Raw genomic sequence first — 15,138 nt, 5'->3', positions numbered from 1 at the left:
GTTGGCAAAAGCTCCACCTATGTTTTACTGGCACCCACCACTATCCCCAGTTAGCAATAATAAAATTAAATGGTTTGCGGTAGGTGTTTTATTTTCAGCATAGCTTTTACTGGTAGCCTTTCCCTACTTCTAGCGAATGTGAAGTCCCTCTTCACCCTCGTTAGTGGAGATTTGGTCCCACCTGTGTGTTTACAGAAGTGCCTGTGACGTGTTCAAGGAACTCAGGATTGTGGGAACAGGGTGGGAGGCGGGGCTGACAGCTGGGAGAAGGACAGAACCATGCCGTACTGAGCTAACCCAGGTGGGCTTCGTGTGGGGTAAGGCCAGAGAGTGGATGCCCAGGTGGCGACAACATGTCAAGCAGCACCAGCAGTCCCGAGGCCACCAAGAAGCTGATGGAGAACAGATACACGTAGTGGCCTGCAGAGCCGGTCACTGAAATGCAGGAAGAAGTTCCCCCCTGTCAAGGAGGTAAGGCGGGCGGAAGATCTTGAGGCACGCCCCTACTATACTGTTTCTCCTACAGTGGCACAGTTATGTGTGTTTTTTATGCGGTCCGTGCCCTCTCACAAAATGCACATGCAATGCTGGCTGCAGCCGCTCACCGGCATAATTTTCCCATTGTCTGTGTGCATAATCTCCCCATCTGTCTATGTCCCCAAAGGTGGTGTGTGCATACAAGTGTATATTTCACGCATGCAACTATCCAACGCTCACACTTGCTTGGTGGGCCTTATCCGGTGGAAATTTGCTTAGAGATTTCAGCCAGGGCAGCAGCGACTCCGACTGTGCTGTTATGGCGCCTTGGGGATCGATCCCACCTGTACAGTGTTAGGACTGCATGCAAGCATACAAACTTACAAAGCAGCCCGCAGGCTCCTGATTAGCAATCATCTGCATGAACAGTGCCAACTGAGGTGTGCAGGCTACTGGCAGAGGAAATAGAGAGGCTAGGGAGCAACATGCTTGCAGCCCAAACAATACTAAGCCTAGTCAGTGGCCTGAATCTTAATTAGGGGTGGGCGAGTGGAGCAACTCAGCCGGTTCGCGGAACTCTGCAGAATTCCATGGAGTTTTTATGCAACTCCACGAGCTCCACCCACCCTTAATACCAGCCAGGGCAAGAGCGGACAGTACTACCAAAACACACCGCTTAAAGTGGAAAAGGTTTTGCATATGGTGTCAGAGAGCTAAAGCACATACATCTCCTCTTCGTCCTAAGAGATTTTACCTTACCTTTCAACCTTGCTCACTCAGGCTTAGTTCGCGCTTCTATTAAGGTACAACTCACAGCCATTTCTCGCTTTAGGAGATCACACAGAATGCCATCCCTTTGGCCTGTTAGGCTCTTTAAGCAATTCCTCAAAGGATTATTCAGAACATGTCAACCGATCAGGCCTCCTCCTCCGCTGTGGCATTTCAACACAGTACTTTTACAGTTAATAAAACATCCTTTCGAGCCCATCTAAAAAGTGGATATAAAATTTCTCTCATGGAAGGTGGCTCTCCTCCCCCTCACATTGGCAAGAAGAGTTAGCGAAATTCAGGCTTTCAGCATCCAGGAACCATTCCTCCTGTTCAGGGACGATAGGGTTATTCTCTGCACAAACCCTAAGTTAATTCCTAAAGTCCCATCGGACTTCGATCTCAATGAACCTGTGATTCTTAAATCATTTTTTCCAAACCCTCAGACATCAGCTGAATGAGCAATACATTCTCTGGGTTTCAAAATGTGCTTAAAGTTTAATTTGACAGAACTAAGAGTTTTCGCAAATCCAACCAACTCTTTGTAGCCTACAGCGCACCAAGAAACGTTTCCCTCTAACGAAACAGAGCATCTCTACGTGGATATCTAGCGCCATTCTGTCCTCAGAAGGTAGGTCGGCCTTTCAACTCAAAGGTGCGTGCTCATTCCACAAGAGCTATTTCCACTTCCATGGTGTTATTTGCGGGTGTACCGTTTCCAGATATATGCAGAGCAGCAACCTGGAAGAATGCACACACCTTCACGCAACATTACTGCTTGGATTCAGAAGCCCTCAGAGATGCGGCAGTGGGACAAGCGGTTCTTAGGCATCTTTTTCAATAAAGGTGACCCACTCCCCTGAGAAGCTCACCTTTAATCCTCTCAGTAGAGTACTACTTCTATGCACTAGTAAATCTGAGGGACTGGTGCTTCTCTCAGGAAGGTTCTACAGGGTGGTGTGACCTGATTGGTTGACTCTTAAGTTTGGTCCTTTTTTAAATAATGACTAAGATATGTTACCAAATCAAAAGGTCTAAGGCCTCTATGTTCTATGTTTATTGTGGCATTGCTTTTCTAAGGTACCGGGGACCCCGATCTCGACGACAGGGATTGATTCAAGCATGTGAATGCATGAAGAGATTCCATTCTCTTCCAGGGGATCCTCATCAATAGTCATAAGAACTGAATATTCCCGCCCATGTGCGGGGATCCCGGAAATAATAAAAATTACATATGAAAAACATTATATATATATATATATATATATATATATATATATATATATATATATATATATATATATATATATATATATATATATATATATTATCTACTGGTGGTCGCCAGTAGATAGTTATAGTTAGGACTGAGTTTCCATAGGAAATCTGAAAATTCTATTTTGAATAACTTTGGCGCAGGTTGACGAATCCTCGCGAAATTTTCAAAACTAATGGGGCGCTCCGTTCAGCTCCTACCCTGAAAGCCTCGGGGTGATTCGTCAAGCGGGGGCCGAGAAAAAAGGGGGGTCCCAAAACGCGTTTTCCCCATGCATTTTTCCATAGGACCTTTAGTCGAAGGTACAGCCCGAACGGCTGAACAGAATTACTTAAAATTTGGCAGAGAGGTAGTCCTCAGGTCAGGGAAGTGCCTTTTGCAGGTCTGGTGTCAATGTGTTCAGTAGTTCCTGAGAAAATAGCATTTAAAAGCATATAAATATCTATAAGCGCGCACCGTGCGAGCACCCTAACGTGCGCGAGCGTAATTCGGATTGGTGGTTACATGTTAGTCAACGTTCAAATCGGTCGAAATCAGGAAGTGTCGGCCGCCATTTTGTTTGTTTTTAGTGCGAGAGTGAAAAAGGAAGGTGGCGAACGTGAAAAGGGGGCAGGGTAGAGAGTTCTTGACCCCCTAGCCTTTGTCAGGGGGTCCCTGAAGGACCCCGAAGGCAGAATTCTTTTTTTTTTTTTATTTATTTTTTTTTAAATCGCGGGGGTGCGCGCACGGTGAAAAACCAATAAAAAAATGTTAAAAAATTAATACGTAGTTTATTGTAAAATAAATATATATAAAAAAATAATAATGCATAAATAAATTAGCATTTAAAAAACCGTACAAATTCACTGAAAAAACCATAGGTTTCACACACGTTATAGTTAGGAATTAGCATTTAAAAAACCTTGCAAATTCACTTAAAAAACCATAGGTTTCACATATGTTATAGTTAGGTGGATATTTCACTCGTAAAAAACCAATGAAATTCCCCCGTTATAGTTAGTTCAGAGAACTATAACTCGCGCAACCGCCACTCTATCACAAGGATGATGTCATCAGTGATGTCATGGGTGATGCCACTGACCATGTCATGAGTGATGTAATATGTGACGTCATGAGCAGTGGATTGCGGGCGCGCGAGTTACAGTTATCTGAACTAACTATAACTGGGGAATTTCATTGGTTTTTTACGAGTGAAATATCCACCTAACTATAACATGTGTGAAACCTATGGTTTTTTAAGTGAAAATATATATACATGCATATATACATACATATATATATATTTTTTCTCATATCAATGCAGCTCCCATCTAGGAGGCTAAACAATGTAATTACACACATAAAGACTGTATTTGCCAATATATATAAAACACAAGAGGGCAAGTAGCACTTGAACTCTGTTTTTTAATGAGCAAAGTACTCATAAATAGCACACTGCTCATAAAGTAGATATTGTTAGCCTACAGGCTGCATTGTAAACCAATAGCAAAGAAAATGAAAGTATTTTCAACAAAAACTGGCACCGTGCCTTTAAGGCAGCCATGGCCCCTAGCTTCCCATCATGCCTCAGGCGTGACAGTTCAGTTGTTCTTTCCGGCTCCTTCAGTCATGACCCTGGATTTTCAGCTCTTCCTTTTTTGGCTTTCTGTCAAAAAATATCTGATAATTTTCTACTTTTTGTGCTTTCACCCGACATCTTTTTGCCTTAGAGTGAGAGTGGTACCTTTTTTGTGTCCCAGAAAAGGTTTATTTTCTTTAAAAATGCCTTCTTTATTCGATCCTTGCCCTTTCTGTGGCAAGAAGGCCAGAAGAGATGCACACTCTGTGTGTATTCTCTGCCTCCCTGAGTCTCACTCTTCTAACAACTGCCATCATTGTAAGAAGTTGTCGAGAAGGACCATCAATGACAGGGAGAGGATTCGACTTTATGGCCTCTCTGAAAGAGGTAGGTCTCCTGTGAGGCAGCAGAAGAAGAGAACTCGTTCGACGTCGAGAGGAAAAGTCCCGACCTGTTCTCCATCGGCGTGGGGGTCGACGTCGAAGCTGCTGCCGATGAAGAAATCGGCGTCAAAGACTTCGATGATGCCAGCGCATCATCAATCGACAACAAAATCATTGTCGACGAAGATAACAGGTCCTCCGTCGACATCAGCCAGGCGATGCTCGACGTCGAGAGACAGGTCTCCGTCAACGCTGGCTGGGCGTTCGACGTCGAGGCACATCACTCCGTCATCGCATCGGCGATAGACGTCGAGGCACATCGCTCTGTCGTCGCCTCATCATCCGCGATAGACGTCGAGGCACATCACTCCGTCGTCGCCTCATCATCGAAGATCGACGTCGAGGCACAGGTCTCCGTCGAGATCAGTCGAAACACAGGACATCTCCTTCGGCGTCGAAGCAGAAGTCTCCTTCGAAGTGTCAAAGCACTTAGACATCGATCCACTCTACTACATCATCGACGTCGAGACAGAAAATGCCGCCGAGATCGGTACAAGGATCTATGGCGTCGAGGCAGAAGTCTCCGTCGCTGGCAGCCCAAGGCCGGTCGACGTCGAGGCAGCAATCTTCTGAGAGGGGGCAGAGAACGTCGAAACATGGCACTCCATCGGCGTCAGGGAGACGTTCGACGTCAAGAGGGCGTTATACTGCAAGATCAAGTCCACCTTCTAAGAGAAGAAAGTCAACGTCGAGGCATACGTCACCGTTGAGACGACAGTCGGCGCACAGACGCTTTAGATCAACGTCAAGGCGCCTTTCCAGAGACGGCTCACCTCAAGTGAGCCTATCATCGTCACCTTCAGGTTCCCGCAGTTCTCAACGAGAGTCAATGTCATGATCCCCGGAGGTGGGGATTTCGACATCCAGCAGCCCAGTGTCAGGGGGACACCAAGATTCACCAAACAGGTCTGCACATGAAGAGGTGAACTCTCCCCCTCCTGCGCAGTCACCTGAGGGGAGAGAGAGGCACAGATCTCCTTCCATCCTTTCATCACCGCGATGGTACAGGCCGTTGCATCACTGGGCCACGGACAAGGTCATGGCAGAGCAACATTACTCGAGCCCTTGGCACAGATCTCCGTTGGCTCGTCTAATACAAGCAGTGGATAAAGAACGATCTCCTTCAAGAGCTAGAGCTCGCAGCCACACACCCCTGTGCACTCGCACAAAAGGAGATCTAGATCAAGAAGCAGGAGGAGAGCGCGCAGATCCCTGACTCCGTCCTCTTCTTCCACTCGTACATCCCACAGAGACTATTCACCTACTTTAACAGACAGTCCGCCGTCGAGGGTCTCTCCGGTGGATGACATCTACACTTTTCAGGACATTCTTGGCAGAGGGGCGGTAAAACTGGGTATCCCTATGCCAACTCATCAAAGTAAGTCCTCTGTAATTTTTGAGACTCTACACCAGAGAGCAGCATCTAAGCCTCTGCTCCCCTTGGTACCAGGCCTCATAGAGCCAGTGATGGACATCTTTCTCACACCGGCGAGTGTTAAGACCGCTCCAGCGAGAATCTTAAAAAAGTACCATTCCCCAGAGGACGACCCGCTCTTCCTTAGGGCCGAACCTCCCCCGGATTCAGTCATAAATGCTGCGGCAAAGAAGACCCATGCAGTAGCATCCTCCTCTACTGTTCCACCAGATAAGGAGAGTAAAACGCAAGATTCCTGGGGAAGGAAGGTTTGTGGCACTCCGGCCTCCATGTTGAAGGTCTCCAATGCATCGGCGCTCCTGGGTCGCTATAACCGATCTCTGTGGGACTCACTACAGAGATTCACTGAAAAGTTGCCACAGGAAGATCGCAAAGACTTTGAGGAAATCCTAACGGAGGGCAGTCTGGTGTCTAACCAGGTCATCAGTGCTGCGGCGGATGGACCAACCCTTTCGGCTCATGCTTATGCTCATGGGGTATGCGCAAGAAGAACTTCTTGGCTCCGACTTACAGCGCTCAAGCCAGATGCGCAGTCGCACATCCTCAATCTTCCTTTCTCCAGTTCCTCTCTGTTCGGGACTCACACGGATGAAGAGATGGCCCGGATGAAAACAGAGCTGGACACGTTGAAGGCAGCGGGCCTTGAAAAGAAGAAGGAATTTCGCAAGAGATTCCGACCTAACAATCGGCGATCCTCCCAACAGAGGGTTCAAACCCCTCATTCGCAGAAAAATCAGGATCAGCAAGGCCAGCAAAGATCGCAGACGTTCCTCCAGAGAAGGAGGAAATCAGCGTCAATGCAATAAGTCCGCCAAGGCACAGTCAAAGCAATGAGTACTCACTTCCCCCATCGCCGTTCACCATTCCAGTGGGGGGGGAAGCATCGCAAATCATCTCAAAGAGTGGCGAGCTATCACAAAGGATCAGTGGGTGTTAGCTACGCTGCAGAATGGGTACTCTACGTTTTCGACACCGTCCCCCCTCAATCCCTCCAGTTCCACCATTGTGTCGCCAATTAAAGCTCTTGCAGAGAGAAGTTGCTACCCTTCTCAGAAAGTCAGCCATCAAGAGGTTGCTAGTATCTCAAAGAGGGAAAGGGGTTTACTCAAGATACTTCTTGGTAAAGAAAAAGGGCCAAAAGGCAGAATACAGACCCATTCTGGATTTGCGGACACTCAACCAATCAATCAAAAAGGAGAAGTTTTGCATGTTGGCTCTCCATCAAATATATCCACATTTCAGACAGGGGGATTGGATGTGTTCGCTGGATCTGCAAGATGCATACTGTCACATCCCGATGAATCAGTATCACAGACAATACCTACGATTTCTGGTGGGATCCTCCCATTACCAGTTCAAAGTTATGCCCTTCGGGTTGAAGTCAGCCCCCAGAGTGTTCACGAAGTGCATGGCGGTAGTGGCAGCCGCACTGCGTCGCAGGGGCATCTTCGTGTACCCGTACTTGGACGACTGGCTGTTCAAAGGTCCTTCTCCAGACAGTATAAGGAGTCATTTCTTGGACTGTCTCGAGCTGTGTCACCGGCTGGGCCTGCATGTGAACTTAGCCAAGTCAACTTCACAGCCAACGCAGAAAATACATTTCTTAGGAGCTCTGCTAGACTCCGAGGTAGGAAAAGTGTTTCCTTTGGAGGAGAGACCGCGTTCCCTCATATAGAAATGCAAGCTGGTTTCAACACAACAGAAAACTGCCAGTACATCGGATTGCCTCCCTGCTAGGATCGATGGCATCCTGCATCTTCCTGGTTCCCAATGCCAGATAACAAATGTGTCCTCTTCAGCAGGATCTGGAGGACAAGTGGGACCAACAGACAGCTTGCTGGGACGAAAAGATAAGTCTATCGAACACAGCACGCGCTTCCATACCTTGGTGGATGAGAAAATGAAATATGCAAGTCGGAATTCCTTTTCATCAATGTCCGCCTGCTCAGACGCTGATCACGGACGCATCACTGCAGGGTTGGGGGGCCCACATGGGTCCTCTCCAGACTCAAGGACTAGGGTCTCCAAAAGAGCGATCCTACCACATCAGCATGCTAGAGCTGAGAGCAGTTCACCTAGCCCTCAAAGCTTTCCTTCCCTCGATTCAGGCAAGCTCAGTATTAGTACAGACGGACAATACAACCACAATGTATTACCTGAACAAACAGGGGGGAACTCGCTCACGCATACTTTCACTGGAGGCTCAAACACTCTGGCATTGGCTCCTGGCATGGAATCTGTCAGTCACAGCAGTCCACCTGCCGGGAGAACAGAACGTGAGAGCGGATACTCTCAGTCGTCATTTCGAAGACAGAGAAGACTGGGTTCTCAACGACTAGCTTGTCGAAGACATTTCCAGTCATGGGGTCATCCCACCATTGAAATCTTCGCGGGCGACGAAAATTCGAAATGCCGAGACTGCGCCTCAAGGTTCTACCGACCAGGATCGAAAGGGAATGCCCTTTTGATAGACTGGTCAGGGGCATTTGTGTACGCCTTTCCACCTCTTCCGCTAATCCCGAAGGTGGTGACCAAGCTGTCTCATTCGTGCACGAGGATGATACTGATTGCCCCGGACTGGCCGAGACAATGGCGGTACCCGGACCTTCTGCACCTATCAGAATGCCCTCACAGGAAGCTGCCGTGCAGACCGGACTTGCTGTCCAAGATGAACGGGAGGATTCATCACCCCAACCTTCCCTCACTGAACTTGGTAGCATGGCTCCTGAGGTCTTCCAGTATGGCCACCTAGGACTACCGCAGGACTGTATGTCCATTTTGAAGGAAGCAAGAAGACCGTCCATGAGGCATTCGTATGCATGCAAGTGGAAGCGGTTTTATATGTGGTGTGTGCAAAACAATTGTAATCCAACCAAGGGTCAGGAAGAGGTCATCCTTCCTTACCTACTTTATCTGGCGAAAGCAGGGTTGAAGTTTTCTTCCATTAAGGTGCACTTAGCAGCGATAACTGCATATAGACGCTCACCTTCACAACCTTCTTTATTTCAGTTACAGGCTGTTAAGGATTTCTTACAGGGTTTAAAGAAGGTCTACCCTCCGGTCTGGCCTCCTTCTCCACCCTGGGAGCTAAACATAGTGCTATCAAAATTGATGGGTTCGCCTTTCGAACCCATACACAAAGCAACATCGCAACATCTTTCTATGGAAGGCGGCTTTCTTGGTAGCGATCACGTCAGCTCGCAGAGTGAGCGAAATACAAGCTCTCTGCTCTAAAGAACCTTATACAGTTTTCCATCTTAATAGGGTAGTGTTAAGAATGCACCCCTCTTTCCTTCCTAAGGTGATGTCAGATTTTCATGTGAATCCGACCATATCGCTACCCACCTTTTTCCCCAATCCCTCCACTCCAGCTGAGAAGGCCTTACACTCTTTGGACCTGAAAAGGGTTTTAAAATTCTATCTGGACAGGTCCAAATCTATGAGAAAATCTGATCAACTATTTGTTAACTATGGGTATATCAGAACTGGTTTTGCAGCTTCAAAGTGGTCCATCTCCAGATGGATAGTGTCATGTATCAAACTTGCTTATCAATTAGCACAGAAGCCCCTTGGGTTTACTCCCAAAGCGCACTCTACCAGAGGAAAAGCTGCTACTGCTGCTTTTCTTCATAACGTGCCCATGTCTGAAATTTGTAAGGCGGCAACTTGGAGGTCCGTCCATACATTTACGAGGCACTACTGTCTGGATTCAGACACCAGAACAGACACTCAAGTAGGCCAGGCCTCCTTGAGGAATCTGTTCAACAGCTGATTTCGGCTGTTATTATTTGTTGGGTCATTTTTACTCTCATTTGCCTGCAGGTGGTTGATGCACTTGCTATTCTATTCAGTGCTTATGACTATTGATGAGGATCCCCTGGAAGAGAAGGATAAGTTACTTACCTGTAATCCTAGTTCTCTTCCATGGGTATCCTCATCAAAGTCATAAGCAACCCACCCGCCTCCCCAGGCAAATGAGTTTCTTTTCTGAAGTGTTAAAGGATATCTTTGTGCCCTGACCTTCAAGGTTATGCAAAGAACAACTGACCTAACTGTCACCCCTGAGGCATGATGGGAAGCTAGGGGTCATGGCTGCCTTAAAGGCACGGTGCCAGTTTTTGTTGAAAATGCTTTCATTTTCTATGCTATTGGTTTACAATGCAGCCTGTAGGCTAACAATGTCTACTTTATTTGCAGTGTGCTATTTATGAGTACTCTGCTCATTAAAAAACAGAGTCCAGTTGCTACTTGCCCTCTTGTGTTTTTATATATATTGGCAAATACAGTCTTTATGTGTGTAATTACACTTTTTAGCCTCCTAGATGGGAGTTGCATTGATATGAGAAAATATATATATCATATATCATTTTTATTATTTCCGGGGTCCCCGCACTTGGGCGGGAATATTCAGTGCTTATGACTTTGATGAGGATACCCCTGGAAGGGAACTAGGATTACAGGTAAGTAACTTGTCCATACTGGAGAACCTCACTTGCAGGTAAGTAAATTATTTTCTTCTATTATTTGGTGTAAAACCGTTTGAGAAATTTGCATTTAAACAGGTGTTCATGGTGGTCATGAAGGGGAAAAAATAGGTATATCTGGACAGCCCTACTTATATTAAAAACAATCAAACATCATTTTACTTTGCACAGTAAATCAAAATGTCAGTTATACCTCCTGCATAGTTTACTGGAATTAGAGCTCAACATCTGATTCTTCTTCAATGTTGAGATCACATGGCTCTCGAGAATCCTATTCTAGAATATGCATTGATTCCAATCTACATAGTGCGGCTATCCTGGTACCATCATTTGCTTGTCTGGTGATACACTTCACATAACACTTTAAAAATAAGTTACTAATATGTTTGTAATTCAACATTTTGTGTATGTGTGTATATATGTGTATATATATATATGTGTGTGAGAGAGAGAGAGAGAGAGAGAGAGAGAGAGAGAGAGAGAGAGAGAGAGAGAGACATAGAGAGAGAGAGAGAGAGAGAGAGAGAGAGAGAGAGAGAGGGAGAGTGTGTGTGTGTGTGTACACGCGTACAGCGACTCTGTAGTTATGGTTGGGTCAGAGTTTTCATTCAAAAGGTATTTTTCTTACTAACTTTAGCACAGTTCAATGAATCTGCACAAAACTTCCTAAAAAATGTTCATCCAATTTGGGGTTCAGCATGTCAAGTTTAATGCACACCTGTCCAGGTGGGGCAAGAAGTGACTTTTACCATTTTAATTCTTAGAAGAATCTTTCCTCTTCAGTACAGAAAAAATGCTGACTGGAATTGCACCAGATTGGCATAAAACTAGAACTTTCCTGAAGAAGTGCCTTTCCTTGGGTTGATTTTAATACATTCAGTAGGAAATTAGCATTTAAAAAGAAGTTTCTGGGTGGGATTGAAAGGGTTAACAAGTTAGAGATGTTTGAACTATTAGTTTGGAAACCCATGTGTGCAGATCATCTACAGACTACATTTTAAAGTCAGATTCTGTGGAACAAGGGTGTTTTTCACTCATTGCCCTACTTGGGTCCGTGAACCTGAAGCTCTCTGATTGGCTGAACACAACTTAAAGAAAAATGTTGCACCTGCCATTACTATCTATAAGTGCTGTTTCATGACGTCTTTCGGGACAGATCACAAAAAAAATTAAAACTAAGAAAGAAAATAGGGAGGGCAAATGAGAATTTCCCGACTACCTAATTTTCAGGTAGTGTAATCTAAAGCGAACTCCCTAAAACCACCTCAGTACATTTTTAGGTCAAGCATTCGAGACCTCTTTAGTGTATACTTATATGTGTATGTACTTTGTGGGCTCTGGAGATCAGCCCTAGGACTTCTCTGCTTCCGCTTAGGGGCTTTTTTTTCTGTTCAACTGCCTCTATTTAACTGTCTTGATAGAAAACGACCAGCAGAGGTCAGTAAAATAACAGAATTACTTGCTGCTTGTTCACCTGCCTCTATTTAACTGTTCTGATAGAAAACTACCTATAGAGGTCAGCAAAATACCAGAATTGCGTTCTGCTTAGGGACTTTCTTTTTTTTTTTTCTTCTGGCAAATGCCTCTATTTAACTTTCTTGATAGAAAACGACCTTCAGAGGTCAGTAAAATACCAGAATCACTTTAGCATTGTCTAGATTCCAGTCCATAGAAATTGTCTCCCACAGACTTCGTGGCACGGTCTGTGGACTTCAGAAAACTAAATACAAAAATAAGATGCACCCCTTGTGCAGAGCAGAATGGTTGCGCCTGAGTGTTTGGTGCAGGGCCTGTAGGCAAATTGCACAGTGTGCGGACAGAGGCCTGTGCAGTGGTGTTAGTAGCCAGTGATGAATTGGACATACGGCCTGGCCACAGCGAACCCCACTGCACTTGGTCAAATATTATTTTATTCTGAAAAATATTGGGTGGCGTCCCAAAAGTGACAATTCCCATATCACCTCTCTCAGGATTATTCAATCCTCAATATAGAAAAAAAAACTGATAACACTTCCTTTAAACTGTGCATGTAAATAGAACTCTACGCAAGGAGTGCCTTTGCGTGGCTTGGTGTAAATCTGTTCAGTAGTTTTTGAGAAGTTCGTTTTAAAAACTTGTTCTAGTCTGGGCATGAAGAGGTTACATTTTAGAAATCTCAGGCCCATTAATTTTCAAATGCACCGTGGCTTCGTGAATACAATTCTAAAAAATAAAGACACACAGTTGGAATAGGGAGTGTTTTCTGCAATCGTCCATTGCAGATTGGTAAATTCAGCTGCACATTAACAAATCTACTGCTCTGCGATTGGCATACACCCACAGAAAAAAATGTATTGCATGTCCCCATTATCCAACAGTGCACACTGAGCACTCTGTGGGGTAAAGAAAAAGGGCATTAGGGGTCAGGGTGAACCATCCATGACCCCGAGGCCATTTTGTGGGGGGCCAAGGAGGAAAATAAAATAAATATCAAAGATATGATTTTTATTGCAGGGAATCATGGTTCCTGCTTAGGCCCCAAGGACCATTGCAATGATAGTTTGATAAAATGGCAGTACTGACTGAACGTGTCACTAGATATGGAACCACTTGGCATCAAACTCTAACCTCTCCTCCATTCCCTCGCTGCCCTTTCTCGTGTCTCATCTTCCCTCTTTGTGCCAGGCACTCCCCATGCAGAAGATGCCATTGAGGCAAGCGGTCAGGGGCGTCTTTGAATCCGTGCAGGGTCCTAGGCGTGTTTGGTCTTGTGTGGACGCAACACCTATTGAAAGAAATACCACAAGTCTTCTGTGAACCTAGTGACACTATAAATGCCCCCCAATGACTGCAAGGCAGGAATGTCTAACATAGGCCCAGACCCACGCCACATTTTCAGTATCTCCACATGATGCAAATGTACAAACCTTGGATCTAAATGCAACTCATTAACATAGTCAGTGGTTATCCCACACATCTGGCATGTCCCCCTGCGTGCCTCGGTCGGACGACCTTGCCAATTGCTGCTGTCAGGACTAGGTTTGGTTGCTTGGACTTTACTCGCTAGAAGTTTTGTGATTCCACTACTCCCTCCCTCCCTCCCAGCTAAGCCGTCACCCCTTGCGCGGGCAGTATGCCGTCTGGGAGGGAGCGAGAACAGAATTACCCATGGTAAGCAGACCCCACCCCTCTCAGCACAGATTGATTTGCAGCACTTGAGTCTGTTAGCTTCAATCAATGGATTCCGTTTGAAAGTGGATTGTGATACCTCTTCATTCCTTTCAGCCACATCCACTGTGGCACGTTTGTTTTGGGTGTTCATCGTCAAGACATGTTTTATGACACTCTCTCTAATGCTCTGATGTTCTCGCCTTCAAAAGCTTTCGAAGTATGCATCACACATGAAAGCCGCTAATTTGTCGAGAGTAGGTTCGCTTTTGGAAAAAAAGTTTGACACTGTTTTGCTGTTCGTGATGTATTTTGACTGCTCAGTAGTACAAGCTGACAGAAAAGGTCGGCTGATTCCCAACGCAGCCTCCGTGCGATTTTGATTTAAACGGATGTTGGTGCGCGCGCAGGCTGACATCGGCGGGTCTGTGGCTACCTCTGTGGCGGGCGGCCTACAGGTCAGTAGCGCAGCTAGATTTGTTGCCGCCCGCGGCGGTCCCTGCTTCTGCCGTAACGCGTCGGCCTCCGGTAAGGGCGGGGCCCAGGGCGAGTCACCCCTCTTGCTACGCCACTGCTACAACCGGTATGGCAAAGCATGGTTCCAAACAGATCATGCTGCCATAGCATCGTGGGCAAAATACCGAGGGCCAAAATATGGAGATGGTTGGTGCGCGCTGGTATGTATAGATTTACTATTCGTAACTCCACATCTACATAGGTCAGAGAAATATACATCTATGGAGTCAAAATTACACATACGTGGAATTAGGTAGAGCCAACCCATACTTACCTATATAGTCTTACCTGGCCAATATTTTTCAGAATGGTTTTGAAACAACTATTAAGTGGAACATTGGGAAGGGACCACGTTCAGCAGGGATTAGGAGGTTATATTCCACTTGTGGTTAAACTCACCAGATGACTCCAGGCCACTAAGGATGCAGACTTGGACTTGCCTCTGAAATCCTTGAGCATTCTGGGAGTTGTGGTCTTGATACAGTTGAACTAAGAAATCTGAAGAAATGTGTCTGTGCTGACTATTGCAAGTCGAGGCGGTGCTCTTTGTGATCTCTACACTTACCAACTGGAAGCTGCCAACGAATGTGACACTCTTGGCCAGAAGAAATAATGACATTGGTACGGTTATGAGGCACACGGCCTTTTACATAGTTTGCAACCAAAATGCTGTTACGCAAAAAATCATGAGTGACTCTACCCTAGCCCAAGCGGCCATTAAAAGGCTCCGATAGGCTTCTCATGGTGAGGATTCTTCTAAAGCCTGACAATTGTTCCCTTTTTAGTTGAGAGAAGCAGACCTAGGAATTTGAAGAGACGTGAGCTGGAGCCTCTGCGGTAGAATTCTTGCGCCACCACACCGCTGTAGTCCACAAGCTTCGGCAGGTCCACTAATCCGTTTACACACTTGGTGCAAGAATTTTACACACCCGCAAAGGGGAAGAAAAGTGTTCACACAAGGTGAAAGTTACTCAGTAATAAACAAAGGATGCAAACCTTCAGATCTTTATTAATGGTGGGGCATTCATAAATAG

The 15,138-nt window shown here is 45.9% G+C and overlaps 1 protein-coding gene and 1 long non-coding RNA gene across 2 annotated transcripts in view; one reads left to right on the top strand and one right to left on the bottom strand.

Moving 5' to 3' along the window:
* LOC146812673 (uncharacterized) overlaps nt 1–15,138 on the bottom strand; it is a 542,976-nt gene that overhangs the window by 182,185 nt on the left and 345,653 nt on the right. The gene's annotated exons all lie outside the window — the stretch shown is intronic.
* CDH4 (cadherin 4) overlaps nt 1–15,138 on the top strand; it is a 1,855,428-nt gene that overhangs the window by 1,768,752 nt on the left and 71,538 nt on the right. The gene's annotated exons all lie outside the window — the stretch shown is intronic.

The sequence above is a fragment of the Triturus cristatus genome, chromosome 7, assembly GCF_964204655.1.
Source record: "Triturus cristatus chromosome 7, aTriCri1.1, whole genome shotgun sequence".
Taxonomy (NCBI): Eukaryota; Metazoa; Chordata; class Amphibia; order Caudata; family Salamandridae; genus Triturus; species Triturus cristatus.
This window is presented reverse-complemented; position numbering and strand designations above follow the sequence as displayed.